At 35.1% G+C, this 7,479-nt stretch overlaps 1 long non-coding RNA gene across 1 annotated transcript in view; it reads left to right on the plus strand.

Moving 5' to 3' along the window:
- LOC128248174 (uncharacterized) overlaps positions 1-7,479 on the plus strand; it is a 31,517-nt gene that overhangs the window by 21,555 nt on the left and 2,483 nt on the right. Inside the window, exons 3-4 of the long non-coding RNA XR_008264475.1 lie at positions 3,804-3,938; positions 6,836-6,983. This is a non-coding gene — a long non-coding RNA (uncharacterized LOC128248174). The remainder of the gene's footprint in view (positions 1-3,803; positions 3,939-6,835; positions 6,984-7,479) is intronic.

The following is a 7,479-nucleotide window of genomic DNA, read 5'->3' on the forward strand; positions in this document are numbered from 1 at the left end:
GGTCCCGGGTTCAGTCCCACTGCGTGGCACCTTGGGCAAGTGTCTTCTATAATAGCCTCGGGCCGACCAAAGCCTTGTGAGTGGATTTGGTAGACGGAAACTGAAAGAAGCCCGTCGTATATATGTATATATATATATGTATGTGTGTTTGTGTGTATGTGTTTGTGTGTATGTGTTTGTGTGTCTGTGTTTGTCCCTCCGCCCAACATCGCTTGACAACCGATGTTGGTGTATTTATGTCCCCGTAACTTAGCGGTTCGGCAAAAAGAGAACGATAGAATAAGTACTAGGCTTGTAAAGAAAAAGTCCTGGGGTCGATTTGCTCGACTAAAGGCGGTGCTCCAGCATGGCCACTGTCAAAAGATTGAAACAAGTAAAAGAGTAAAAGAGTAAATATATATCTATATATGTATGGATATATATGTACAGTTCATGCAGGCATATATTATCCACACCAGAAGAGAGGGTTGATTAAATACAGAAGAGACAGATACACGTACATGTCTACATATATACGTGTGTATATGCAAAATGTCCAATGATCAAGATAGCAAATTATTTTTATGCATACATGTAATGTACATACATATACATACATATATCGATTTATATGTGTGTATATATATATATACATATGCCCATTAATACCCAGCTATATACGAGATAGCATGGACTTACTCAAGCATATCCTAACTACTGTCCTGGAAGGTATACTTGCAAGTTTTAATGTCATTAAAATCTATAACAACATACCTCATAGCTTGGGCCTGGAAGCAGTCGAACTGGGTAGAGAGACACAGAAGATGTATAGATGAACATTTCAGAACAGACTTCATTACCAAAGCTACACGTCTAGTACTAGAAGAAAACACCTCCAGACTTAATAATAAGATATACCGACAGATAGAGGGCACGGCTACGAAATTTGCACCTTCATATGCCAACCTAGTCATGGGTTACCTAGAAGGTTAACTTTACGAGTAAGTAGGAAAAATCTGTGATCAGAACGTCAAGGAAGACATCGTGAAGAAGTGGAAGCGCTACCTCGATGATTGTTTCATTTTTGGGGATAGATTAAAAGACCATTTCACAACGACCTCCTCAACACACTGACCCATCTATCAAACTTACAAAAGTAACAACCTACAAGGAATTACCATTCCTAGACATTCACATCAAAATACACAACTCCACTGTTACAGCAGACATTTTACAAACAAACGGAGACACACCAATATTTGATTTTCTACTTTTGCCACCCCTCACATATTAAAAGGAACATTCCATACAATATGCAAGACGTATCTGCACCATAGCATTTGACCCACAAATATTCCAAATTAGACTTGATGAATACAAAAACATCCTACAAGAACAAAATTACCCTGTGAAACTAGTAAATAATAGATTGTCGAAAGCGACGACATTTGACATCACACAACTAGGGACTCCAAAAGAAAAAAAACAAGGAAAATGCTATTCCATTTATTAATACACACAACTCTGTAATAACCAATATTTTCCACGTAATACAAACCTACCGAATATTCTTAGAGAGTCCCAAAATGAGAAATTCTGATAGATAAAAGCTGCATATGAAATAGTAAACGCCTGAAAATTCCTTTAAAACAACTCACAGTGGCAAAATTCACATCAGTGAATGAAACAAAATTCTCCGTAACAGAATGTGGAATATGCAACACGAACAACAACTTCAAATATATGTATGGGGACACCCACATAAAATTTAAGAGTGGATTGTCGTTCAACGTAAATGCAAATATGAGCTGCAAGGCACAAAATCTCATATACTGCGTTACTTCTCCCAAATGCAAAGAAAATTATATTGGTGAAACCAATAATTCCTTTTCCCAACGCACAAGAATCTACAGACACTAAATCTCGCAAGAAGAACTACGGAAAATTCCACTGAACAAACATATGGAAATATGTGGAGTAGTAAAATTCAAGATCTTCCCCTTCTATAAATGCTCAAGGAACAACCCCAAATTCCAAAATGCAATGGAACTATATTTCAAAAACATACCTTTACACGGCTAAATCGAAAACAACAACTGGAATTTTAATCAAAAACATCCATGCAAATATTCTCTTCTCCTTACATTAATCAATACAAAAGAAGAAGGCAAGACCTTGAAACGTAATTATAATTGTTCCAGGAGAAAAAAAAAAAAAAACATCTGGTCTTCCAATTAAAAACCTCGATTACTTGATCAGAAAAATTGCTTTCCCTCCCCACCCAAAAGGTCACTAAAAAGGAAAGAAACAACATATTGAATCCTTTCCAATTCGTTTCTCTCTTTCACCCTCACTCTCCCTCTCCTCTCTCTCTCTCTCTCTCTCTCTCTCTCTCTCTCTCTCTCTCTCTCTTTCTTTCTTTCTAAAGAAGCATCACTTTCAATTTTATATAAATAGGTCAAACAAACATTGGGGATCCATGTTCCGATTTACGCGAAACTTGTTTTATTCCGTTTCTCCTTCCCATTTCAGGCGTACTTTCTTTCAGAGTATTTTCCCATTTTCTGCCGATTTGGCCGTATTAAATTACAGACAAACTCGCACGCAAGTATGCACACAAACAAAACTGGCATAAACAACGCACACGAATTTGTTGCCTCATAACTTCCAGACAAATTGGATACATTTTAACAAAATGTTCCACAAATACTACTTAGATGACGTGGATTCAGAGTAAATAGAGAGTTGTGAGGTATGAGAAGGAATATTTCCGAAGGGATAGGGAAAGGAGTTTTGAAAAATTCACAAGATTCGAGTTTTTTCCCTCGTAACTTTCAGGAAAATGGATATCATTTAAGGAAATTTTACACAAATACCTTTCAAACAGCATAGATTACGACTATAAAGAAATTTGTGGGGAATTTTTTTCCGAAGGGGTGGGGAAAGGAGTTTCGAAAGATCGCATTTTCTGATCAGGAAGACCAGATAAGTTCGAACTACTTGGCCTTAATTTCTCTATCTGTGTGTAGTGGCATATCCCATAGTATGGTTGCTTTCTCGTTTTCTGTGACTTTTCCTGGAGTGTGCCTATACCATCTTTTTTTTTGTTGTTATTCCATAGTGTTGGCATAGCTTCCAGTGTATGTAGGTCCCAGCTCTGTCGTGTCTGTGAATATATTCCTTTTATTATTATTATTATTTTATGTTTGACTTTTGATTTGCATTTGTACAAGTTGGATCCAAGTCTCACCCAGAGACCTCAAGAGACAAGTTAGAAGTTCATGTAGGAGTTATGCCTAGGGCACCATATATTTGGATTTGTACATAGTGTTATTATTATTATTATTATTATTATTATTATTATTATTATTATTATTATTATTATTATTATTATTATTGTTATTATTATTATTATTATTATTATTATTATTAGTTTTATTAGTTTTATTTTTTAGCGTTCACAAATTTTAGCAACCAAATTACGCTTATACCGAAACCTGGATGCGATTTACCCCTTCACACCAAATCTTTTTTGTCTGCCAAAAGCACGCAGGTAGGAGAAACGTTTGTAGAAGAACGTATCAGTAAACTGGTATCACTATACTCCCCACACTTCTCTGTTTTATAAAAACAGGAGTGGGAAAAGAGATAAATGATCCGACTGAATTTCATATATGAATTAGAAGGAAGCAAAGGATATGATTTCAGTTGGATATTATTGAAACCATTTTTACCTTCTTCTAGTTTATAATAAAACTACCTTAGAAAATATCCACTGTACAAAACTGCTGGGTAGATATTGTAATTCCTGTCTTTTTATTTAGAGTGTGATGGATGTTGCTACGGGAACATATGCCGTGGTGAGGGACATACATGGTTGGAAAAGTTGCCCCGGAAGTGTTCTCGGAAACAATGCAAACGTGTTTGCGGTCGTTGGAAAGCAGTTGAAATAAGAGAGTGTAAGTTGATAAAGAAATCTTTCGTTTCCTCTATTCACTACGTGTTTTGATGTATCAAAATCCCAATGAAAGTTTATATTTGCTTTGCTTTGTTTTGAATGCGATAAGCTTTGTTCAGTAAGTCTTACTTATTGACCAACGTTAACTGTGAGGCTGATGTACCCCAACACACAGACGATTATATCTAACCCAGTAAACAGCGGATCTTTAGTTTATTGAACTGAACTGACGAAAACAAATATCCAACAGATCTCAGCGCTTAAACAAATGTGTCTAAATATTGCAAAGCCTTTTTGCAGGCGCACTAACGATTCTGGTTGGCTGGTAGAATCGTTAGCACGTCGAACAAAATGCTTAGCGGCATTTCTTCCGGATCTTTACATTCTGAACTTATATCCCACTAAATTAAACTTTACTGTTTGTATATATATGTATATATAACATGTCTTTTTGTATATATGCCTATGTGTATATTCTTGTATTTGCATGTGTGTATGTGTGTGTTTCTGTATGAGTTGTTTGTAGAAAAAGTATTCTGTCACTGTGATTATCAATATCTACGAGCTTTCCCAAATTCAAGGGATAGTTTTCTTTAAAAAAAAAACAGACTTATATTTATCTTAATTAAACATATATATATCATTAACTAATTTACTCTGGAAATGTATGCTTTCTTTTTAAACAAGAAATTTCTTTTTGATTTAAGTTCTTTTTCCCATTTTATACATCAACTTTTAATTTTAATTGTTTTTATTACTTTTTTTATTCATATTTACAGTTTGTTTTTAAACCGTTAGTTGACACAACCAATGAAATTCAAACGTGTATCTGTCAATGTAAAGTACATCATAATATAAATTATACGTCTAACCTAAATTCTTGTTCCATTCTGGATTCCAACTTCCCAACGAATGGGAACGTGAAACTCTGAGTAGCAGCATTTTGTGATACATTTGCGATGGTTTTGCAGCTTCAGTAGTAAAGCATATTACTCTACCTCCGGTGTTCGAGTACTATTTTTTCCCACATTCTTTCACGTTTATGTGATTACTTTGGTATATATATATATATATATATACATATAAATAGATTCAAGGTTGAACATGGTACTTATGCGTAGGCACCCGAATATCGTATCCTAAAAGGATAGGTGATCAAAATCAAAAAATAAGCAACACGGATTTCAAAGGTGATTGCAGTACGCACGTTTCATGCTACTCCAATTTATTTAAGTAATGCGAGCATTACATTAAATGCAATATGAAGAGCAATTTTCAGCTGCACGAAAATGCAGAAAATTACTGTAGAAAAGACATATTATAAATGTGGCAACATTTCAAATCTAAGTGGGAGAGAGAATACATAAAAATCCAAATGTGAGGAAGAATACATAAATCCATCTTGACATAGCCGAGTCTATCAGGCTAGTAATTGATTCTAGACAAAAGTTTTAACCTTCTCAGATTTTATTGTTTCTTATCTAGTGGTGATAGCATAAGGGACAATTACTTCTAAAGAGAGGGAAGGTGTAAGCAGTATGCATGGACAAGGCTATAAAATGTATTAGAATATAAAGGTTTCACTGGTCAGAGTAGTATCAGGTCATTTTACTACTACCAAAATGTTGAGGAATTAATGTTGAGGAATTACAACCCTAGGTATATGGGTCAAATAGGTTTTTTTTTCTTTTATTCTGAATAGAGTAACAGTATAGTGGTACAGATATACATATATATATATATGTGTGTGTGTGTATACGTTACAACCAAAAGTATAACGATACTATTGTACAAACTGTGGTCCCACACACACAATTTATAAATGAAAGCTAAGTCCACGTATTCATACATACACTCATACTAATAAGAATGCCTATAAACGGCAACTCCTCAACCGAAATAAGCACAAAAATATACCCGAGTTACTTCCATAAATGTGATGCGCAGCACCTCTATTCTTCGCTGTTACATTAAACTTTAGTCAAGATAACATTCAGTTTTGTCATCATGTCCGCAACCTACCCAAACACATAAACAAATCATATGAGAACAATAGTCAGTAACATTATCTAGCGTGGTTTAATCCGTAGCATTTTGTTCAAGCAACATTGAGGACACATTAAGGTGTTGAGTAGGTTCACTCAATGATAACTTTCATAAGGTGTGAAGGCGCATGGCTTACTGGTTACGGTATTCGGCTCGCGGTCATGAGTTCGATTCTTGTCAGTGCGTTTTGTTCTTGAACAAGACATGTTAATTCGCGTTGCCGCAGTGCATTCAACTAGCAAAAATGAGTCGTAACTGTACTTCAAGAAATCAGTCTTATCACATTCTGAAGCTCCCTCAGAACTACGTTAAGGACGCACCACTGGAAACCTCGACGTCGCAACCAGTTTCACTCATGGAACCGAATATGATGCTTCGAAATAACCTTTCATTCTACTGGTGTATAAAGAAACTGAAATGTCTTCTACCTGTCCTTAAAAACGAGGTACAAACTATACAAACAAATACTTTACTCTATTCCGATTTTAGGAATATGAAGTTAATATCAAAAGTGCATAATAAGTTACGTTAAATAAACATATATACCATATCAGAATATCACTAACTGAAATCATGAGTGGGTAAAATAGATAGCACGCCAGGCATTTTTGCTTACTGGAAATTTTACTGGCTTTCTGACTCGAATTCAAACTTCTCCGAGGTTGATTTTGCATTCGATCACTTCCAGGTCGATAAAATAAGTACCGGTTAAAAATTAGAATCATTGAAATCGACTTACAGGCTCCCCTGAAATTGTTGACATTTTGCCAAAGTCTTGTGCCAGTATAGGCATAATTATGTGGTAGAAAAATTTTAATAGCATAATCAATACATTCATCATTTTATCAACAGATTGTCGGTTGATTAATGCCGTATGTTCTAAGATAGACACATCTTATGTGACCATAAGTGATGACAAATGCTGGAATTACACCTGCAAATATCAGGGAGATTCAAAAATTATAACCACGGTAGAATATGCCGGATTATGTTAACGTCTGTGAGTATATTTTTTAAGCTATTTGATTTAACTCATACAGTTCATTTTCTCCATATCACAGCTGCGTTATGCTTGTAACACTTCCCTTTCAGTTCTAAATTTTACTCCAGTTAGCTCTAATTTAGATGTGAAAGTACAAATCTTAGCATTTCCAGTTGAATGATAGAACTATTAAAATCGCTTATTTCTTTTTCAATTTAAAACGTGTCTGTTTCTTTTTCAGGGAAGCCCATGTCAAGTTAAGCTAACTATGATTACGGCCACTTAAATGGATTACCTAAACAAATAGACAAATGTATTTATCTATTTTTAAATGTGGTTCTTATTCCATCGGTTTCCTTTGTGGGAAACCGAATACACGGACAAAATATAGAACAAACAAACACACAAACACATTATATATATATATATTTATATACACACACACACACACACACACACGCACGCACACACACACACGCACACACGCACACACACACACACACACACACACACA

This window comes from Octopus bimaculoides, chromosome 6 (genome assembly GCF_001194135.2).
Source record: "Octopus bimaculoides isolate UCB-OBI-ISO-001 chromosome 6, ASM119413v2, whole genome shotgun sequence".
Taxonomy (NCBI): Eukaryota; Metazoa; Mollusca; class Cephalopoda; order Octopoda; family Octopodidae; genus Octopus; species Octopus bimaculoides.